The sequence below is a fragment of the Cucurbita pepo genome, chromosome 5 (assembly GCF_057944985.1).
Source record: "Cucurbita pepo subsp. pepo isolate OVF chromosome 5, ASM5794498v1, whole genome shotgun sequence".
Taxonomy (NCBI): Eukaryota; Viridiplantae; Streptophyta; class Magnoliopsida; order Cucurbitales; family Cucurbitaceae; genus Cucurbita; species Cucurbita pepo.
In genome coordinates, this window is record NC_141802.1 from 12320161 (window position 1) to 12344108 (window position 23948).

Sequence of the window (23948 nt, forward strand, 5' to 3'; positions counted from 1 at the left end):
GGGTCTCGATTTTAAGCACTCTTTTACTGTTTTATGCTATCCGTTTCTTCGAAATTCGATTCTAAATCATCAGTCCTAATGATTCGCCACAAAAGTTTCGAAAAACATCGACCGTGACTCCATTTTTTAGCACGTACTTCAAACGTCCACGATTAAGGTTTCCGAATTAGGGTCTCGATTTTCAGCACTCTTTAATTGTTTTATGCACTCCATTTCTTCACAATTATATTCTAAAATATCCGGCCTTATGATTTCCCAAAAAAGTTTCGAAAAACGTCGACCGTGACTTGGTTTTTTTAGCACGTACTTCAAACGTCCCAGATTAAGGTTACCGAATTAGGGTCTCGATTTTAAGCACTCTTTTACTGTTTTATGATATCCGTTTCTTCGAAATTCGATTCTAAATCATCAGTCCTAATGATTCGCCACAAAAGTTTCGAAAAACATCGACCGTGACTCCATTTTTTAGCACGTACTTCAAACGTCCACGATTAAGGTTTCCGAATTAGGGTCTCGATTTTCAGCACTCTTTAATTGTTGTATGCACTCCGTTTCTTCGAAATTATATTCTAAAATATTCGGCCTTATGATTCCCCAAAAAAGTTTCGAAAAACGTCGACCGTGACTCGGTTTTTCTAGCACGTACTTCAAACGTCCCAGATTAAGGTTACCGAATTAGGGTCTCGATTTTAAGCACTCTTTTACTGTTTTATGCTATCCGTTTCTTCGAAATTCGATTCTAAATCATCAGTCCTAATGATTCTCCACAAAAGTTTCGAAAAACATCGACCGTGACTCCATTTTTTTGCACGTACTTCATGCGTCCACGATTAAGGTTTCCGAATTAGGGTCTCGATTTTCAGCACTCTTTAATTGTTTTATGCACTCCATTTCTTCACAATTATATTCTAAAATATCCGGCCTTATGATTTCCCAAAAAAGTTTCGAAAAACGTCGACCGTGACTCGGTTTTTTTAGCACGTACTTCAAACGTCCCAGATTAAGGTTACCGAATTAGGGTCTCGATTTTAAGCACTCTTTTACTGTTTTATGCTATCCGTTTCTTCGAAATTCGATTCTAAATCATCAGTCCTAATGATTCGCCACAAAAGTTTCGAAAAACATCGACCGTGACTCCATTTTTTAGCACGTACTTCAAACGTCCCAGATTAAAGTTTCTGAATTAGGGTCTCGATTTTCAGCACTCTTTAATTGTTGTATGCACTCCGTTTCTTCGAAATTATATTCTAAAATATTCGGCCTTATGATTCCCCAAAAAAGTTTCAAAAACGTCGACCGTGACTCGGTTTTTTTAGCACGTACTTCAAACGTCCCAGATTAAGGTTACCGAATTAGGGTCTCGATTTTAAGCACTCTTTTACTGTTTTATGCTATCCGTTTCTTCGAAATTCGATTCTAAATCATCATTCCTAATGATTCGCCACAAAAGTTTCGAAAAACATCGACCGTGACTCCATTTTTTAGCACGTACTTCAAACGTCCACGATTAAGGTTTCCGAATTAGGGTCTCGATTTTCAGCACTCTTTAATTGTTGTTTGCACTCCATTTCTTCACAATTATATTCTAAAATATTCGGCCTCATGATTCCCCAAAAAAGTTTCGAAAAACGTGGACCGTGACTTGGTTTTTTTAGCACGTACTTCAAACGTCCCAGATTAAGGTTACCGAATTAGGGTCTCGATTTTAAGCACTCTTTTACTGTTTTATGATATCCGTTTCTTCGAAATTCGATTCTAAATCATCAGTCCTAATGATTCGCCACAAAAGTTTCGAAAAACATCGACCGTGACTCCATTTTTTAGCACGTACTTCAAACGTCCACGATTAAGGTTTCCGAATTAGGGTCTCGATTTTCAGCACTCTTTAATTGTTTTATGCACTCCGTTTCTTCGAAATTATATTCTAAAATATTCGGCCTTATGATTCCCCAAGAAAGTTTCGAAAAACGTCGACCGTGACTCAGTTTTTTTAGCACGTACTTCAAACGTCCCAGATTAAGGTTACCGAATTAGGGTCTCGATTTTAAGCACTCTTTTACTGTTTTATGCTATCCGTTTCTTCGAAATTCGATTCTAAATCATCAGTCCTAATGATTCGCCACAAAAGTTTCGAAAAACATCGACCGTGAGTCCATTTTTTAGCACGTACTTCAAACGTCCACGATTAAGGTTTCCGAATTAGGGTCTCGATTTTCAGCACTCTTTAATTGTTTTATGCACTCCATTTCTTCACAATTATATTCTAAAATATTCGGCCTCATGATTCCCCAAAAAAGTTTCGAAAAACGTGGACCGTGACTTGGTTTTTTTAGCACGTACTTCAAACGTCCCAGATTAAGGTTACCGAATTAGGGTCTCGATTTTAAGCACTCTTTTACTGTTTTATGATATCCGTTTCTTCGAAATTCGATTCTAAATCATCAGTCCTAATGATTCGCCACAAAAGTTTCGAAAAACATCGACCGTGACTCCATTTTTTAGCACGTACTTCAAACGTCCACGATTAAGGTTTCCGAATTAGGGTCTCGATTTTCAGCACTCTTTAATTGTTTTATGCACTCCGTTTCTTCGAAATTATATTCTAAAATATTCGGCCTTATGATTCCCCAAGAAAGTTTCGAAAAACGTCGACCGTGACTCAGTTTTTTTAGCACGTACTTCAAACGTCCCAGATTAAGGTTACCGAATTAGGGTCTCGATTTTAAGCACTCTTTTACTGTTTTATGCTATCCGTTTCTTCGAAATTCGATTCTAAATCATCAGTCCTAATGATTCGCCACAAAAGTTTCGAAAAACATCGACCGTGACTCCATTTTTTAGCACGTACTTCAAACGTCCACGATTAAGGTTTCCGAATTAGGGTCTCGATTTTCAGCACTCTTTAATTGTTGTTTGCACTCCATTTCTTCACAATTATATTCTAAAATATTCGGCCTCATGATTCCCCAAAAAAGTTTCAAAAAACGTGGACCGTGACTTGGTTTTTTTAGCACGTACTTCAAACGTCCCAGATTAAGGTTACCGAATTAGGGTCTCGATTTTAAGCACTCTTTTACTGTTTTATGATATCCGTTTCTTCGAAATTCGATTCTAAATCATCAGTCCTAATGATTCGCCACAAAAGTTTCGAAAAACATCGACCGTGACTCCATTTTTTAGCACGTACTTCAAACGTCCACGATTAAGGTTTCCGAATTAGGGTCTCGATTTTCAGCACTCTTTAATTGTTTTATGCACTCCGTTTCTTCGAAATTATATTCTAAAATATTCGGCCTTATGATTCCCCAAGAAAGTTTCGAAAAACGTCGACCGTGACTCAGTTTTTTTAGCACGTACTTCAAACGTCCCAGATTAAGGTTACCGAATTAGGGTCTCGATTTTAAGCACTCTTTTACTGTTTTATGCTATCCGTTTCTTCGAAATTCGATTCTAAATCATCAGTCCTAATGATTCGCCACAAAAGTTTCGAAAAACATCGACCGTGAGTCCATTTTTTAGCACGTACTTCAAACGTCCACGATTAAGGTTTCCGAATTAGGGTCTCGATTTTCAGCACTCTTTAATTGTTTTATGCACTCCATTTCTTCACAATTATATTCTAAAATATCCGGCCTTATGATTCCCCAAAAATGTTTCGAAAAACGTGGACCGTGACTTGGTTTTTTTAGCACGTACTTCAAACGTCCCAGATTAAGGTTACCGAATTAGGGTCTCGATTTTAAGCACTCTTTTACTGTTTTATGCTATCCGTTTCTTCGAAATTCGATTCTAAATCATCAGTCCTAATGATTCGCCACAAAAGTTTCGAAAAACATCGACCGTGACTCCATTTTTTAGCACGTACTTCAAACGTCCACGATTAAGGTTTCCGAATTAGGGTCTCGATTTTCAGCACTCTTTAATTGTTTTATGCACTCCGTTTCTTCGAAATTATATTCTAAAATATCCGGCCTTATGATTCCCCAAGAAAGTTTCGAAAAACGTCGACCGTGACTCGGTTTTTTTAGCACGTACTTCAAACGTCCCAGATTAAGGTTACCGAATTAGGGTCTCGATTTTAAGCACTCTTTTACTGTTTTATGCTATCCGTTTCTTCGAAATTCGATTCTAAATCATCAGTCCTAATGATTCGCCACAAAAGTTTCGAAAAACATCGACCGTGACTCCATTTTTTAGCACGTACTTCAAACGTCCACGATTAAGGTTTCCGAATTAGGGTCTCGATTTTCAGCACTCTTTAATTGTTTTATGCACTCCATTTCTTCACAATTATATTCTAAAATATCCGGCCTTATGATTTCCCAAAAAAGTTTCGAAAAACGTCGACCGTGACTTGGTTTTTTTAGCACGTACTTCAAACGTCCCAGATTAAGGTTACCGAATTAGGGTCTCGATTTTAAGCACTCTTTTACTGTTTTATGCTATCCGTTTCTTCGAAATTCGATTCTAAATCATCAGTCCTAATGATTCGCCACAAAAGTTTCGAAAAACATCGACCGTGACTCCATTTTTTAGCACGTACTTCAAACGTCCACGATTAAGGTTTCCGAATTAGGGTCTCGATTTTCAGCACTCTTTAATTGTTTTATGCACTCCATTTCTTCACAATTATATTCTAAAATATCCGGCCTTATGATTTCCCAAAAAAGTTTTGAAAAACGTCGACCGTGACTTGGTTTTTTTAGCACGTACTTCAAACGTCCCAGATTAAGGTTACCGAATTAGGGTCTCGATTTTAAGCACTCTTTTACTGTTTTATGCTATCCGTTTCTTCGAAATTCGATTCTAAATCATCAGTCCTAATGATTCGCCACAAAAGTTTCGAAAAACATCGACCGTGACTCCATTTTTTAGCACGTACTTCAAACGTCCACGATTAAGGTTTCCGAATTAGGGTCTCGATTTTCAGCACTCTTTAATTGTTGTATGCACTCCGTTTCTTCGAAATTATATTCTAAAATATTCGGCCTTATGATTCCCCAAAAAAGTTTCGAAAAACGTCGACCGTGACTCGGTTTTTCTAGCACGTACTTCAAACGTCCCAGATTAAGGTTACCGAATTAGGGTCTCGATTTTAAGCACTCTTTTACTGTTTTATGCTATCCGTTTCTTCGAAATTCGATTCTAAATCATCAGTCCTAATGATTCGCCACAAAAGTTTCGAAAAACATCGACCGTGAGTCCATTTTTTAGCACGTACTTCAAACGTCCACGATTAAGGTTTCCGAATTAGGGTCTCGATTTTCAGCACTCTTTAATTGTTTTATGCACTCCATTTCTTCACAATTATATTCTAAAATATCCGGCCTTATGATTCCCCAAAAATGTTTCGAAAAACGTGGACCGTGACTTGGTTTTTTTAGCACGTACTTCAAACGTCCCAGATTAAGGTTACCGAATTAGGGTCTCGATTTTAAGCACTCTTTTACTGTTTTATGCTATCCGTTTCTTCGAAATTCGATTCTAAATCATCAGTCCTAATGATTCGCCACAAAAGTTTCGAAAAACATCGACCGTGACTCCATTTTTTAGCACGTACTTCAAACGTCCACGATTAAGGTTTCCGAATTAGGGTCTCGATTTTCAGCACTCTTTAATTGTTTTATGCACTCCGTTTCTTCGAAATTATATTCTAAAATATCCGGCCTTATGATTCCCCAAGAAAGTTTCGAAAAACGTCGACCGTGACTCGGTTTTTTTAGCACGTACTTCAAACGTCCCAGATTAAGGTTACCGAATTAGGGTCTCGATTTTAAGCACTCTTTTACTGTTTTATGCTATCCGTTTCTTCGAAATTCGATTCTAAATCATCAGTCCTAATGATTCGCCACAAAAGTTTCGAAAAACATCGACCGTGACTCCATTTTTTAGCACGTACTTCAAACGTCCACGATTAAGGTTTCCGAATTAGGGTCTCGATTTTCAGCACTCTTTAATTGTTTTATGCACTCCATTTCTTCACAATTATATTCTAAAATATCCGGCCTTATGATTTCCCAAAAAAGTTTCGAAAAACGTCGACCGTGACTTGGTTTTTTTAGCACGTACTTCAAACGTCCCAGATTAAGGTTACCGAATTAGGGTCTCGATTTTAAGCACTCTTTTACTGTTTTATGCTATCCGTTTCTTCGAAATTCGATTCTAAATCATCAGTCCTAATGATTCGCCACAAAAGTTTCGAAAAACATCGACCGTGACTCCATTTTTTAGCACGTACTTCAAACGTCCACGATTAAGGTTTCCGAATTAGGGTCTCGATTTTCAGCACTCTTTAATTGTTTTATGCACTCCATTTCTTCACAATTATATTCTAAAATATCCGGCCTTATGATTTCCCAAAAAAGTTTTGAAAAACGTCGACCGTGACTTGGTTTTTTTAGCACGTACTTCAAACGTCCCAGATTAAGGTTACCGAATTAGGGTCTCGATTTTAAGCACTCTTTTACTGTTTTATGCTATCCGTTTCTTCGAAATTCGATTCTAAATCATCAGTCCTAATGATTCGCCACAAAAGTTTCGAAAAACATCGACCGTGACTCCATTTTTTAGCACGTACTTCAAACGTCCACGATTAAGGTTTCCGAATTAGGGTCTCGATTTTCAGCACTCTTTAATTGTTGTATGCACTCCGTTTCTTCGAAATTATATTCTAAAATATTCGGCCTTATGATTCCCCAAAAAAGTTTCGAAAAACGTCGACCGTGACTCGGTTTTTCTAGCACGTACTTCAAACGTCCCAGATTAAGGTTACCGAATTAGGGTCTCGATTTTAAGCACTCTTTTACTGTTTTATGCTATCCGTTTCTTCGAAATTCGATTCTAAATCATCAGTCCTAATGATTCTCCACAAAAGTTTCGAAAAACATCGACCGTGACTCCATTTTTTTGCACGTACTTCATGCGTCCACGATTAAGGTTTCCGAATTAGGGTCTCGATTTTCAGCACTCTTTAATTGTTTTATGCACTCCATTTCTTCACAATTATATTCTAAAATATCCGGCCTTATGATTTCCCAAAAAAGTTTCGAAAAACGTCGACCGTGACTCGGTTTTTTTAGCACGTACTTCAAACGTCCCAGATTAAGGTTACCGAATTAGGGTCTCGATTTTAAGCACTCTTTTACTGTTTTATGCTATCCGTTTCTTCGAAATTCGATTCTAAATCATCAGTCCTAATGATTCGCCACAAAAGTTTCGAAAAACATCGACCGTGACTCCATTTTTTAGCACGTACTTCAAACGTCCCAGATTAAAGTTTCTGAATTAGGGTCTCGATTTTCAGCACTCTTTAATTGTTGTATGCACTCCGTTTCTTCGAAATTATATTCTAAAATATTCGGCCTTATGATTCCCCAAAAAAGTTTCAAAAACGTCGACCGTGACTCGGTTTTTTTAGCACGTACTTCAAACGTCCCAGATTAAGGTTACCGAATTAGGGTCTCGATTTTAAGCACTCTTTTACTGTTTTATGCTATCCGTTTCTTCGAAATTCGATTCTAAATCATCATTCCTAATGATTCGCCACAAAAGTTTCGAAAAACATCGACCGTGACTCCATTTTTTAGCACGTACTTCAAACGTCCACGATTAAGGTTTCCGAATTAGGGTCTCGATTTTCAGCACTCTTTAATTGTTGTTTGCACTCCATTTCTTCACAATTATATTCTAAAATATTCGGCCTCATGATTCCCCAAAAAAGTTTCGAAAAACGTGGACCGTGACTTGGTTTTTTTAGCACGTACTTCAAACGTCCCAGATTAAGGTTACCGAATTAGGGTCTCGATTTTAAGCACTCTTTTACTGTTTTATGATATCCGTTTCTTCGAAATTCGATTCTAAATCATCAGTCCTAATGATTCGCCACAAAAGTTTCGAAAAACATCGACCGTGACTCCATTTTTTAGCACGTACTTCAAACGTCCACGATTAAGGTTTCCGAATTAGGGTCTCGATTTTCAGCACTCTTTAATTGTTTTATGCACTCCGTTTCTTCGAAATTATATTCTAAAATATTCGGCCTTATGATTCCCCAAGAAAGTTTCGAAAAACGTCGACCGTGACTCAGTTTTTTTAGCACGTACTTCAAACGTCCCAGATTAAGGTTACCGAATTAGGGTCTCGATTTTAAGCACTCTTTTACTGTTTTATGCTATCCGTTTCTTCGAAATTCGATTCTAAATCATCAGTCCTAATGATTCGCCACAAAAGTTTCGAAAAACATCGACCGTGAGTCCATTTTTTAGCACGTACTTCAAACGTCCACGATTAAGGTTTCCGAATTAGGGTCTCGATTTTCAGCACTCTTTGATTGTTTTATGCACTCCATTTCTTCACAATTATATTCTAAAATATTCGGCCTCATGATTCCCCAAAAAAGTTTCGAAAAACGTGGACCGTGACTTGGTTTTTTTAGCACGTACTTCAAACGTCCCAGATTAAGGTTACCGAATTAGGGTCTCGATTTTAAGCACTCTTTTACTGTTTTATGATATCCGTTTCTTCGAAATTCGATTCTAAATCATCAGTCCTAATGATTCGCCACAAAAGTTTCGAAAAACATCGACCGTGACTCCATTTTTTAGCACGTACTTCAAACGTCCACGATTAAGGTTTCCGAATTAGGGTCTCGATTTTCAGCACTCTTTAATTGTTTTATGCACTCCGTTTCTTCGAAATTATATTCTAAAATATTCGGCCTTATGATTCCCCAAGAAAGTTTCGAAAAACGTCGACCGTGACTCAGTTTTTTTAGCACGTACTTCAAACGTCCCAGATTAAGGTTACCGAATTAGGGTCTCGATTTTAAGCACTCTTTTACTGTTTTATGCTATCCGTTTCTTCGAAATTCGATTCTAAATCATCAGTCCTAATGATTCGCCACAAAAGTTTCGAAAAACATCGACCGTGACTCCATTTTTTAGCACGTACTTCAAACGTCCACGATTAAGGTTTCCGAATTAGGGTCTCGATTTTCAGCACTCTTTAATTGTTGTTTGCACTCCATTTCTTCACAATTATATTCTAAAATATTCGGCCTCATGATTCCCCAAAAAAGTTTCAAAAAACGTGGACCGTGACTTGGTTTTTTTAGCACGTACTTCAAACGTCCCAGATTAAGGTTACCGAATTAGGGTCTCGATTTTAAGCACTCTTTTACTGTTTTATGATATCCGTTTCTTCGAAATTCGATTCTAAATCATCAGTCCTAATGATTCGCCACAAAAGTTTCGAAAAACATCGACCGTGACTCCATTTTTTAGCACGTACTTCAAACGTCCACGATTAAGGTTTCCGAATTAGGGTCTCGATTTTCAGCACTCTTTAATTGTTTTATGCACTCCGTTTCTTCGAAATTATATTCTAAAATATTCGGCCTTATGATTCCCCAAGAAAGTTTCGAAAAACGTCGACCGTGACTCAGTTTTTTTAGCACGTACTTCAAACGTCCCAGATTAAGGTTACCGAATTAGGGTCTCGATTTTAAGCACTCTTTTACTGTTTTATGCTATCCGTTTCTTCGAAATTCGATTCTAAATCATCAGTCCTAATGATTCGCCACAAAAGTTTCGAAAAACATCGACCGTGAGTCCATTTTTTAGCACGTACTTCAAACGTCCACGATTAAGGTTTCCGAATTAGGGTCTCGATTTTCAGCACTCTTTAATTGTTTTATGCACTCCATTTCTTCACAATTATATTCTAAAATATCCGGCCTTATGATTCCCCAAAAATGTTTCGAAAAACGTGGACCGTGACTTGGTTTTTTTAGCACGTACTTCAAACGTCCCAGATTAAGGTTACCGAATTAGGGTCTCGATTTTAAGCACTCTTTTACTGTTTTATGCTATCCGTTTCTTCGAAATTCGATTCTAAATCATCAGTCCTAATGATTCGCCACAAAAGTTTCGAAAAACATCGACCGTGACTCCATTTTTTAGCACGTACTTCAAACGTCCACGATTAAGGTTTCCGAATTAGGGTCTCGATTTTCAGCACTCTTTAATTGTTTTATGCACTCCGTTTCTTCGAAATTATATTCTAAAATATCCGGCCTTATGATTCCCCAAGAAAGTTTCGAAAAACGTCGACCGTGACTCGGTTTTTTTAGCACGTACTTCAAACGTCCCAGATTAAGGTTACCGAATTAGGGTCTCGATTTTAAGCACTCTTTTACTGTTTTATGCTATCCGTTTCTTCGAAATTCGATTCTAAATCATCAGTCCTAATGATTCGCCACAAAAGTTTCGAAAAACATCGACCGTGACTCCATTTTTTAGCACGTACTTCAAACGTCCACGATTAAGGTTTCCGAATTAGGGTCTCGATTTTCAGCACTCTTTAATTGTTTTATGCACTCCATTTCTTCACAATTATATTCTAAAATATCCGGCCTTATGATTTCCCAAAAAAGTTTCGAAAAACGTCGACCGTGACTTGGTTTTTTTAGCACGTACTTCAAACGTCCCAGATTAAGGTTACCGAATTAGGGTCTCGATTTTAAGCACTCTTTTACTGTTTTATGCTATCCGTTTCTTCGAAATTCGATTCTAAATCATCAGTCCTAATGATTCGCCACAAAAGTTTCGAAAAACATCGACCGTGACTCCATTTTTTAGCACGTACTTCAAACGTCCACGATTAAGGTTTCCGAATTAGGGTCTCGATTTTCAGCACTCTTTAATTGTTTTATGCACTCCATTTCTTCACAATTATATTCTAAAATATCCGGCCTTATGATTTCCCAAAAAAGTTTCGAAAAACGTCGACCGTGACTTGGTTTTTTTAGCACGTACTTCAAACGTCCCAGATTAAGGTTACCGAATTAGGGTCTCGATTTTAAGCACTCTTTTACTGTTTTATGCTATCCGTTTCTTCGAAATTCGATTCTAAATCATCAGTCCTAATGATTCGCCACAAAAGTTTCGAAAAACATCGACCGTGACTCCATTTTTTATCACGTACTTCAAACGTCCACGATTAAGGTTTCCGAATTAGGGTCTCGATTTTCAGCACTCTTTAATTGTTGTATGCACTCCGTTTCTTCGAAATTATATTCTAAAATATTCGGCCTTATGATTCCCCAAAAAAGTTTCGAAAAACGTCGACCGTGACTCGGTTTTTCTAGCACGTACTTCAAACGTCCCAGATTAAGGTTACCGAATTAGGGTCTCGATTTTAAGCACTCTTTTACTGTTTTATGCTATCCGTTTCTTCGAAATTCGATTCTAAATCATCAGTCCTAATGATTCTCCACAAAAGTTTCGAAAAACATCGACCGTGACTCCATTTTTTTGCACGTACTTCATGCGTCCACGATTAAGGTTTCCGAATTAGGGTCTCGATTTTCAGCACTCTTTAATTGTTTTATGCACTCCATTTCTTCACAATTATATTCTAAAATATCCGGCCTTATGATTTCCCAAAAAAGTTTCGAAAAACGTCGACCGTGACTCGGTTTTTTTAGCACGTACTTCAAACGTCCCAGATTAAGGTTACCGAATTAGGGTCTCGATTTTAAGCACTCTTTTACTGTTTTATGCTATCCGTTTCTTCGAAATTCGATTCTAAATCATCAGTCCTAATGATTCGCCACAAAAGTTTCGAAAAACATCGACCGTGACTCCATTTTTTAGCACGTACTTCAAACGTCCCAGATTAAAGTTTCTGAATTAGGGTCTCGATTTTCAGCACTCTTTAATTGTTGTATGCACTCCGTTTCTTCGAAATTATATTCTAAAATATTCGGCCTTATGATTCCCCAAAAAAGTTTCAAAAACGTCGACCGTGACTCGGTTTTTTTAGCACGTACTTCAAACGTCCCAGATTAAGGTTACCGAATTAGGGTCTCGATTTTAAGCACTCTTTTACTGTTTTATGCTATCCGTTTCTTCGAAATTCGATTCTAAATCATCATTCCTAATGATTCGCCACAAAAGTTTCGAAAAACATCGACCGTGACTCCATTTTTTAGCACGTACTTCAAACGTCCACGATTAAGGTTTCCGAATTAGGGTCTCGATTTTCAGCACTCTTTAATTGTTGTTTGCACTCCATTTCTTCACAATTATATTCTAAAATATTCGGCCTCATGATTCCCCAAAAAAGTTTCGAAAAACGTGGACCGTGACTTGGTTTTTTTAGCACGTACTTCAAACGTCCCAGATTAAGGTTACCGAATTAGGGTCTCGATTTTAAGCACTCTTTTACTGTTTTATGATATCCGTTTCTTCGAAATTCGATTCTAAATCATCAGTCCTAATGATTCGCCACAAAAGTTTCGAAAAACATCGACCGTGACTCCATTTTTTAGCACGTACTTCAAACGTCCACGATTAAGGTTTCCGAATTAGGGTCTCGATTTTCAGCACTCTTTAATTGTTTTATGCACTCCGTTTCTTCGAAATTATATTCTAAAATATTCGGCCTTATGATTCCCCAAGAAAGTTTCGAAAAACGTCGACCGTGACTCAGTTTTTTTAGCACGTACTTCAAACGTCCCAGATTAAGGTTACCGAATTAGGGTCTCGATTTTAAGCACTCTTTTACTGTTTTATGCTATCCGTTTCTTCGAAATTCGATTCTAAATCATCAGTCCTAATGATTCGCCACAAAAGTTTCGAAAAACATCGACCGTGAGTCCATTTTTTAGCACGTACTTCAAACGTCCACGATTAAGGTTTCCGAATTAGGGTCTCGATTTTCAGCACTCTTTAATTGTTTTATGCACTCCATTTCTTCACAATTATATTCTAAAATATTCGGCCTCATGATTCCCCAAAAAAGTTTCGAAAAACGTGGACCGTGACTTGGTTTTTTTAGCACGTACTTCAAACGTCCCAGATTAAGGTTACCGAATTAGGGTCTCGATTTTAAGCACTCTTTTACTGTTTTATGATATCCGTTTCTTCGAAATTCGATTCTAAATCATCAGTCCTAATGATTCGCCACAAAAGTTTCGAAAAACATCGACCGTGACTCCATTTTTTAGCACGTACTTCAAACGTCCACGATTAAGGTTTCCGAATTAGGGTCTCGATTTTCAACACTCTTTAATTGTTTTATGCACTCCGTTTCTTCGAAATTATATTCTAAAATATTCGGCCTTATGATTCCCCAAGAAAGTTTCGAAAAACGTCGACCGTGACTCAGTTTTTTTAGCACGTACTTCAAACGTCCCAGATTAAGGTTACCGAATTAGGGTCTCGATTTTAAGCACTCTTTTACTGTTTTATGCTATCCGTTTCTTCGAAATTCGATTCTAAATCATCAGTCCTAATGATTCGCCACAAAAGTTTCGAAAAACATCGACCGTGACTCCATTTTTTAGCACGTACTTCAAACGTCCACGATTAAGGTTTCCGAATTAGGGTCTCGATTTTCAGCACTCTTTAATTGTTTTATGCACTCCATTTCTTCACAATTATATTCTAAAATATCCGGCCTTATGATTTCCCAAAAAAGTTTCGAAAAACGTCGACCGTGACTTGGTTTTTTTAGCACGTACTTCAAACGTCCCAGATTAAGGTTACCGAATTAGGGTCTCGATTTTAAGCACTCTTTTACTGTTTTATGCTATCCGTTTCTTCGAAATTCGATTCTAAATCATCAGTCCTAATGATTCGCCACAAAAGTTTCGAAAAACATCGACCGTGACTCCATTTTTTAGCACGTACTTCAAACGTCCACGATTAAGGTTTCCGAATTAGGGTCTCGATTTTCAGCACTCTTTAATTGTTGTATGCACTCCGTTTCTTCGAAATTATATTCTAAAATATTCGGCCTTATGATTCCCCAAAAAAGTTTCGAAAAACGTCGACCGTGACTCGGTTTTTCTAGCACGTACTTCAAACGTCCCAGATTAAGGTTACCGAATTAGGGTCTCGATTTTAAGCACTCTTTTACTGTTTTATGCTATCCGTTTCTTCGAAATTCGATTCTAAATCATCAGTCCTAATGATTCTCCACAAAAGTTTCGAAAAACATCGACCGTGACTCCATTTTTTTGCACGTACTTCATGCGTCCACGATTAAGGTTTCCGAATTAGGGTCTCGATTTTCAGCACTCTTTAATTGTTTTATGCACTCCATTTCTTCACAATTATATTCTAAAATATCCGGCCTTATGATTTCCCAAAAAAGTTTCGAAAAACGTCGACCGTGACTCGGTTTTTTTAGCACGTACTTCAAACGTCCCAGATTAAGGTTACCGAATTAGGGTCTCGATTTTAAGCACTCTTTTACTGTTTTATGCTATCCGTTTCTTCGAAATTCGATTCTAAATCATCAGTCCTAATGATTCGCCACAAAAGTTTCGAAAAACATCGACCGTGACTCCATTTTTTAGCACGTACTTCAAACGTCCCAGATTAAAGTTTCTGAATTAGGGTCTCGATTTTCAGCACTCTTTAATTGTTGTATGCACTCCGTTTCTTCGAAATTATATTCTAAAATATTCGGCCTTATGATTCCCCAAAAAAGTTTCAAAAACGTCGACCGTGACTCGGTTTTTTTAGCACGTACTTCAAACGTCCCAGATTAAGGTTACCGAATTAGGGTCTCGATTTTAAGCACTCTTTTACTGTTTTATGCTATCCGTTTCTTCGAAATTCGATTCTAAATCATCATTCCTAATGATTCGCCACAAAAGTTTCGAAAAACATCGACCGTGACTCCATTTTTTAGCACGTACTTCAAACGTCCACGATTAAGGTTTCCGAATTAGGGTCTCGATTTTCAGCACTCTTTAATTGTTGTTTGCACTCCATTTCTTCACAATTATATTCTAAAATATTCGGCCTCATGATTCCCCAAAAAAGTTTCGAAAAACGTGGACCGTGACTTGGTTTTTTTAGCACGTACTTCAAACGTCCCAGATTAAGGTTACCGAATTAGGGTCTCGATTTTAAGCACTCTTTTACTGTTTTATGATATCCGTTTCTTCGAAATTCGATTCTAAATCATCAGTCCTAATGATTCGCCACAAAAGTTTCGAAAAACATCGACCGTGACTCCATTTTTTAGCACGTACTTCAAACGTCCACGATTAAGGTTTCCGAATTAGGGTCTCGATTTTCAGCACTCTTTAATTGTTTTATGCACTCCGTTTCTTCGAAATTATATTCTAAAATATTCGGCCTTATGATTCCCCAAGAAAGTTTCGAAAAACGTCGACCGTGACTCAGTTTTTTTAGCACGTACTTCAAACGTCCCAGATTAAGGTTACCGAATTAGGGTCTCGATTTTAAGCACTCTTTTACTGTTTTATGCTATCCGTTTCTTCGAAATTCGATTCTAAATCATCAGTCCTAATGATTCGCCACAAAAGTTTCGAAAAACATCGACCGTGAGTCCATTTTTTAGCACGTACTTCAAACGTCCACGATTAAGGTTTCCGAATTAGGGTCTCGATTTTCAGCACTCTTTAATTGTTTTATGCACTCCATTTCTTCACAATTATATTCTAAAATATTCGGCCTCATGATTCCCCAAAAAAGTTTCGAAAAACGTGGACCGTGACTTGGTTTTTTTAGCACGTACTTCAAACGTCCCAGATTAAGGTTACCGAATTAGGGTCTCGATTTTAAGCACTCTTTTACTGTTTTATGATATCCGTTTCTTCGAAATTCGATTCTAAATCATCAGTCCTAATGATTCGCCACAAAAGTTTCGAAAAACATCGACCGTGACTCCATTTTTTAGCACGTACTTCAAACGTCCACGATTAAGGTTTCCGAATTAGGGTCTCGATTTTCAGCACTCTTTAATTGTTTTATGCACTCCGTTTCTTCGAAATTATATTCTAAAATATTCGGCCTTATGATTCCCCAAGAATGTTTCGAAAAACGTCGACCGTGACTCGGTTTTTTTAGCACGTACTTCAAACGTCCCAGATTAAGGTTACCGAATTAGGGTCTCGATTTTAAGCACTCTTTTACTGTTTTATGCTATCCGTTTCTTCGAAATTCGATTCTAAATCATCAGTCCTAATGATTCGCCACAAAAGTTTCGAAAAACATCGACCGTGACTCCATTTTTTAGCACGTACTTCAAACGTCCACGATTAAGGTTTCCGAATTAGGGTCTCGATTTTCAGCACTCTTTAATTGTTGTATGCACTCCGTTTCTTCGAAATTATATTCTAAAATATCCGGCCTTATGATTCCCCAAAAAAGTTTCGAAAAACGTCGACCGTGACTCGGTTTTTTTAGCACGTACTTCAAACGTCCCAGATTAAGGTTACCGAATTAGGGTCTCGATTTTAAGCACTCTTTTACTGTTTTATGCTATCCGTTTCTTCGAAATTCGATTCTAAATCATCAGTCCTAATGATTCGCCACAAAAGTTTCGAAAAACATCGACCGTGACTCCATTTTTTAGCACGTACTTCAAACGTCCACGATTAAGGTTTCCGAATTAGGGTCTCGATTTTCAGCACTCTTTAATTGTTGTATGCACTCCGTTTCTTCGAAATTATATTCTAAAATATCCGGCCTTATGATTCCCCAAAAAAGTTTCGAAAAACGTCGACCGTGACTCGGTTTTTTTAGCACGTACTTCAAACGTCCCAGATTAAGGTTACCGAATTAGGGTCTCGATTTTAAGCACTCTTTTACTGTTTTATGCTATCCGTTTCTTCGAAATTCGATTCTAAATCATCAGTCCTAATGATTCTCCACAAAAGTTTCGAAAAACATCGACCGTGACTCCATTTTTTTGCACGTACTTCATGCGTCCACGATTAAGGTTTCCGAATTAGGGTCTCGATTTTCAGCACTCTTTAATTGTTTTATGCACTCCATTTCTTCACAATTATATTCTAAAATATCCGGCCTTATGATTTCCCAAAAAAGTTTCGAAAAACGTCGACCGTGACTCGGTTTTTTTAGCACGTACTTCAAACGTCCCAGATTAAGGTTACCGAATTAGGGTCTCGATTTTAAGCACTCTTTTACTGTTTTATGCTATCCGTTTCTTCGAAATTCGATTCTAAATCATCAGTCCTAATGATTCGCCACAAAAGTTTCGAAAAACATCGACCGTGACTCCATTTTTTAGCACGTACTTCAAACGTCCCAGATTAAAGTTTCTGAATTAGGGTCTCGATTTTCAGCACTCTTTAATTGTTGTATGCACTCCGTTTCTTCGAAATTATATTCTAAAATATCCGGCCTTATGATTCCCCAAAAAAGTTTCGAAAAACGTCGACCGTGACTCGGTTTTTTTAGCACGTACTTCAAACGTCCCAGATTAAGGTTACCGAATTAGGGTCTCGATTTTAAGCACTCTTTTACTGTTTTATGCTATCCGTTTCTTCGAAATTCGATTCTAAATCATCAGTCCTAATGATTCGCCACAAAAGTTTCGAAAAACATCGACCGTGACTCCATTTTTTAGCACGTACTTCAAACGTCCACGATTAAGGTTTCCGAATTAGGGTCTCGATTTTCAGCACTCTTTAATTGTTGTATGCACTCCGTTTCTTCGAAATTATATTCTAAAATATCCGGCCTTATGATTCCCCAAAAAAGTTTCGAAAAACGTCGACCGTGACTCGGTTTTTTTAGCACGTACTTCAAACGTCCCAGATTAAGGTTACCGAATTAGGGTCTCGATTTTAAGCACTCTTTTACTGTTTTATGCTATCCGTTTCTTCGAAATTCGATTCTAAATCATCAGTCCTAATGATTCTCCACAAAAGTTTCGAAAAACATCGACCGTGACTCCATTTTTTTGCACGTACTTCATGCGTCCACGATTAAGGTTTCCGAATTAGGGTCTCGATTTTCAGCACTCTTTAATTGTTTTATGCACTCCATTTCTTCACAATTATATTCTAAAATATCCGGCCTTATGATTTCCCAAAAAAGTTTCGAAAAACGTCGACCGTGACTCGGTTTTTTTAGCACGTACTTCAAACGTCCCAGATTAAGGTTACCGAATTAGGGTCTCGATTTTAAGCACTCTTTTACTGTTTTATGCTATCCGTTTCTTCGAAATTCGATTCTAAATCATCAGTCCTAATGATTCGCCACAAAAGTTTCGAAAAACATCGACCGTGACTCCATTTTTTAGCACGTACTTCAAACGTCCCAGATTAAAGTTTCTGAATTAGGGTCTCGATTTTCAGCACTCTTTAATTGTTGTATGCACTCCGTTTCTTCGAAATTATATTCTAAAATATTCGGCCTTATGATTCCCCAAAAAAGTTTCAAAAACGTCGACCGTGACTCGGTTTTTTTAGCACGTACTTCAAACGTCCCAGATTAAGGTTACCGAATTAGGGTCTCGATTTTAAGCACTCTTTTACTGTTTTATGCTATCCGTTTCTTCGAAATTCTATTCTAAATCATCATTCCTAATGATTCGCCACAAAAGTTTCGAAAAACATCGACCGTGACTCCATTTTTTAGCACGTACTTCAAACGTCCACGATTAAGGTTTCCGAATTAGGGTCTCGATTTTCAGCACTCTTTAATTGTTGTTTGCACTCCATTTCTTCACAATTATATTCTAAAATATTCGGCCTCATGATTCCCCAAAAAAGTTTCGAAAAACGTGGACCGTGACTTGGTTTTTTTAGCACGTACTTCAAACGTCCCAGATTAAGGTTACCGAATTAGGGTCTCGATTTTAAGCACTCTTTTACTGTTTTATGATATCCGTTTCTTCGAAATTCGATTCTAAATCATCAGTCCTAATGATTCGCCACAAAAGTTTCGAAAAACATCGACCGTGACTCCATTTTTTAGCACGTACTTCAAACGTCCACGATTAAGGTTTCCGAATTAGGGTCTCGATTTTCAGCACTCTTTAATTGTTTTATGCACTCCATTTCTTCACAATTATATTCTAAAATATCCGGCCTTATGATTCCCCAAAAAAGTTTCGAAAAACGTCGACCGTGACTCGGTTTTTTTAGCACGTACTTCAAACGTCCCAGATTAAGGTTACCGAATTAGGGTCTCGATTTTAAGCACTCTTTTACTGTTTTATGCTATCCGTTTCTTCGAAATTCGATTCTAAATCATCATTCCTAATGATTCGCCACAAAAGTTTCGAAAAACATCGACCGTGACTAAATTTTTTAGCACGTACTTCAAACGTCCACGATTAAGGTTTCCGAATTAGGGTCTCGATTTTCAGCACTCTTTAATTGTTTTATGCACTCCATTTCTTCACAATTATATTCTAAAATATCCGGCCTTATGATTTCCCAAAAAAGTTTCGAAAAACGTCGACCGTGACTTGGTTTTTTTAGCACGTACTTCAAACGTCCCAGATTAAGGTTACCGAATTAGGGTCTCGATTTTAAGCACTCTTTTACTGTTTTATGCTATCCGTTTCTTCGAAATTCGATTCTAAATCATCAGTCCTAATGATTCGCCACAAAAGTTTCGAAAAACATCGACCGTGACTCCATTTTTTAGCACGTACTTCAAACGTCCACGATTAAGGTTTCCGAATTAGGGTCTCGATTTTCAGCACTCTTTAATTGTTGTTTGCACTCCATTTCTTCACAATTATATTCTAAAATATTCGGCCTCATGATTCCCCAAAAAAGTTTCGAAAAACGTGGACCGTGACTTGGTTTTTTTAGCACGTACTTCAAACGTCCCAGATTAAGGTTACCGAATTAGGGTCTCGATTTTAAGCACTCTTTTACTGTTTTATGATATCCGTTTCTTCGAAATTCGATTCTAAATCATCAGTCCTAATGATTCGCCACAAAAGTTTCGAAAAACATCGACCGTGACTCCATTTTTTAGCACGTACTTCAAACGTCCACGATTAAGGTTTCCGAATTAGGGTCTCGATTTTCAGCACTCTTTAATTGTTTTATGCACTCCATTTCTTCACAATTATATTCTACAATATCCGGCCTTATGATTCCCCAAAAAAGTTTCGAAAAACGTCGACCGTGACTCGGTTTTTTTAGCACGTACTTCAAACGTCCCAGATTAAGGTTACCGAATTAGGGTCTCGATTTTAAGCACTCTTTTACTGTTTTATGCTATCCGTTTCTTCGAAATTCGATTCTAAATCATCATTCCTAATGATTCGCCACAAAAGTTTCGAAAAACATCGACCGTGACTCCATTTTTTAGCACCTACTTCAAACGTCCACGATTAAGGTTTCCGAATTAGGGTCTCGATTTTCAGCACTCTTTAATTGTTTTATGCACTCCATTTCTTCACAATTATATTCTAAAATATCCGGCCTTATGATTTCCCAAAAAAGTTTCGAAAAACGTCGACCGTGACTTGGTTTTTTTAGCACGTACTTCAAACGTCCCAGATTAAGGTTACCGAATTAGGGTCTCGATTTTAAGCACTCTTTTACTGTTTTATGCTATCCGTTTCTTCGAAATTCGATTCTAAATCATCAGTCCTAATGATTCGCCACAAAAGTTTCGAAAAACATCGACCGTGACTCCATTTTTTAGCACGTACTTCAAACGTCCCAGATTAAAGTTTCTGAATTAGGGTCTCGATTTTCAGCACTCTTTAATTGTTGTATGCACTCCGTTTCTTCGAAATTATATTCTAAAATATTCGGCCTTATGATTCCCCAAAAAAGTTTCGAAAAATGTTGACCGTGACTCGGTTTTTTTAGCACGTACTTCAAACGTCCCAGATTAAGGTTACCGAATTAGGGTCTCGATTTTAAGCACTCTTTTACTGTTTTATGCTATCCGTTTCTTCGAAATTCGATTCGAAATCATCAGTCCTAATGATTCGCCACAAAAGTTTCGAAAAACATCGACCGTGACTCCATTTTTTAGCACGTACTTCAAACGTCCCAGATTAAAGTTTCTGAATTAGGGTCTCGATTTTCAGCACTCTTTAATTGTTGTATGCACTCCGTTTCTTCGAAATTATATTCTAAAATATTCGGCCTTATGATTCCCCAAAAAAGTTTCAAAAACGTCGACCGTGACTCGGTTTTTTTAGCACGTACTTCAAACGTCCCAGATTAAGGTTACCGAATTAGGGTCTCGATTTTAAGCACTCTTTTACTGTTTTATGCTATCCGTTTCTTCGAATTTCGATTCTAAATCATCAGTCCTAATGATTCGCCACAAAAGTTTCGAAAAACATCGACCGTGACTCCATTTTTTAGCACGTACTTCAAACGTCCACGATTAAGGTTTCCGAATTAGGGTCTCGATTTTCAGCACTCTTTAATTGTTGTATGCACTCCGTTTCTTCGAAATTATATTCTAAAATATTCGGCCTTATGATTCCCCAAAAAAGTTTCGAAAAACGTCGACCGTGACTCGGTTTTTCTAGCACGTACTTCAAACGTCCCAGATTAAGGTTACCGAATTAGGGTCTCGATTTTAAGCACTCTTTTACTGTTTTATGCTATCCGTTTCTTCGAAATTCGATTCTAAATCATCATTCCTAATGATTCGCCACAAAAGTTTCGAAAAACATCGACCGTGACTCCATTTTTTAGCACGTACTTCAAACGTCCACGATTAAGGTTTCCGAATTAGGGTCTCGATTTTCAGCACTCTTTAATTGTTGTTTGCACTCCATTTCTTCACAATTATATTCTAAAATATTCGGCCTCATGATTCCCCAAAAAAGTTTCGAAAAACGTGGACCGTGACTTGGTTTTTTTAGCACGTACTTCAAACGTCCCAGATTAAGGTTACCGAATTAGGGTCTCGATTTTAAGCACTCTTTTACTGTTTTATGATATCCGTTTCTTCGAAATTCGATTCTAAATCATCAGTCCTAATGATTCGCCACAAAAGTTTCGAAAAACATCGACCGTGACTCCATTTTTTAGCACGTACTTCAAACGTCCACGATTAAGGTTTCCGAATTAGGGTCTCGATTTTCAGCACTCTTTAATTGTTTTATGCACTCCGTTTCTTCGAAATTATATTCTAAAATATTCGGCCTTATGATTCCCCAAGAAAGTTTCGAAAAACGTCGACCGTGACTCAGTTTTTTTAGCACGTACTTCAAACGTCCCAGATTAAGGTTACCGAATTAGGGTCTCGATTTTAAGCACTCTTTTACTGTTTTATGCTATCCGTTTCTTCGAAATTCGATTCCAAATCATCAGTCCTAATGATTCGCCACAAAAGTTTCGAAAAACATCGACCGTGAGTCCATTTTTTAGCACGTACTTCAAACGTCCACGATTAAGGTTTCCGAATTAGGGTCTCGATTTTCAGCACTCTTTAATTGTTTTATGCACTCCATTTCTTCACAATTATATTCTAAAATATTCGGCCTCATGATTCCCCAAAAAAGTTTCGAAAAACGTGGACCGTGACTTGGTTTTTTTAGCACGTACTTCAAACGTCCCAGATTAAGGTTACCGAATTAGGGTCTCGATTTTAAGCACTCTTTTACTGTTTTATGATATCCGTTTCTTCGAAATTCGATTCTAAATCATCAGTCCTAATGATTCGCCACAAAAGTTTCGAAAAACATCGACCGTGACTCCATTTTTTAGCACGTACTTCAAACGTCCACGATTAAGGTTTCCGAATTAGGGTCTCGATTTTCAGCACTCTTTAATTGTTTTATGCACTCCGTTTCTTCGAAATTATATTCTAAAATATTCGGCCTTATGATTCCCCAAGAATGTTTCGAAAAACGTCGACCGTGACTCGGTTTTTTTAGCACGTACTTCAAACGTCCCAGATTAAGGTTACCGAATTAGGGTCTCGATTTTAAGCACTCTTTTACTGTTTTATGCTATCCGTTTCTTCGAAATTCGATTCTAAATCATCAGTCCTAATGATTCGCCACAAAAGTTTTGAAAAACATCGACCGTGACTCCATTTTTTAGCACGTACTTCAAACGTCCACGATTAAGGTTTCCGAATTAGGGTCTCGATTTTCAGCACTCTTTAATTGTTGTATGCACTCCGTTTCTTCGAAATTATATTCTAAAATATCCGGCCTTATGATTCCCCAAAAAAGTTTCGAAAAACGTCGACCGTGACTCGGTTTTTTTAGCACGTACTTCAAACGTCCCAGATTAAGGTTACCGAATTAGGGTCTCGATTTTAAGCACTCTTTTACTGTTTTATGCTATCCGTTTCTTCGAAATTCGATTCTAAATCATCAGTCCTAATGATTCTCCACAAAAGTTTCGAAAAACATCGACCGTGACTCCATTTTTTAGCACGTACTTCAAACGTCCACGATTAAGGTTTCCGAATTAGGGTCTCGATTTTCAGCACTCTTTAATTGTTTTATGCACTCCATTTCTTCACAATTATATTCTAAAATATCCGGCCTTATGATTCCCCAAAAAAGTTTCGAAAAACGTCGACCGTGACTCGGTTTTTTTAGCACGTACTTCAAACGTCCCAGATTAAGGTTACCGAATTAGGGTCTCGATTTTAAGCACTCTTTTACTGTTTTATGCTATCCGTTTCTTCGAAATTCGATTCTAAATCATCATTCCTAATGATTCGCCACAAAAGTTTCGAAAAACATCGACCGTGACTCCATTTTTTAGCACCTACTTCAAACGTCCACGATTAAGGTTTCCGAATTAGGGTCTCGATTTTCAGCACTCTTTAATTGTTTTATGCACTCCATTTCTTCGAAATTATATTCTAAAATATTCGGCCTTATGATTCCCCAAAAAAGTTTCAAAAACGTCGACCGTGACTCGGTTTTTTTAGCACGTACTTCAAACGTCCCAGATTAAGGTTACCGAATTAGGGTCTCGATTTTAAGCACTCTTTTACTGTTTTATGCTATCCGTTTCTTCGAATTTCGATTCTAAATCATCAGTCCTAATGATTCGCCACAAAAGTTTCGAAAAACATCGACCGTGACTCCATTTTTTAGCACGTACTTCAAACGTCCACGATTAAGGTTTCCGAATTAGGGTCTCGATTTTCAGCACTCTTTAATTGTTGTATGCACTCCGTTTCTTCGAAATT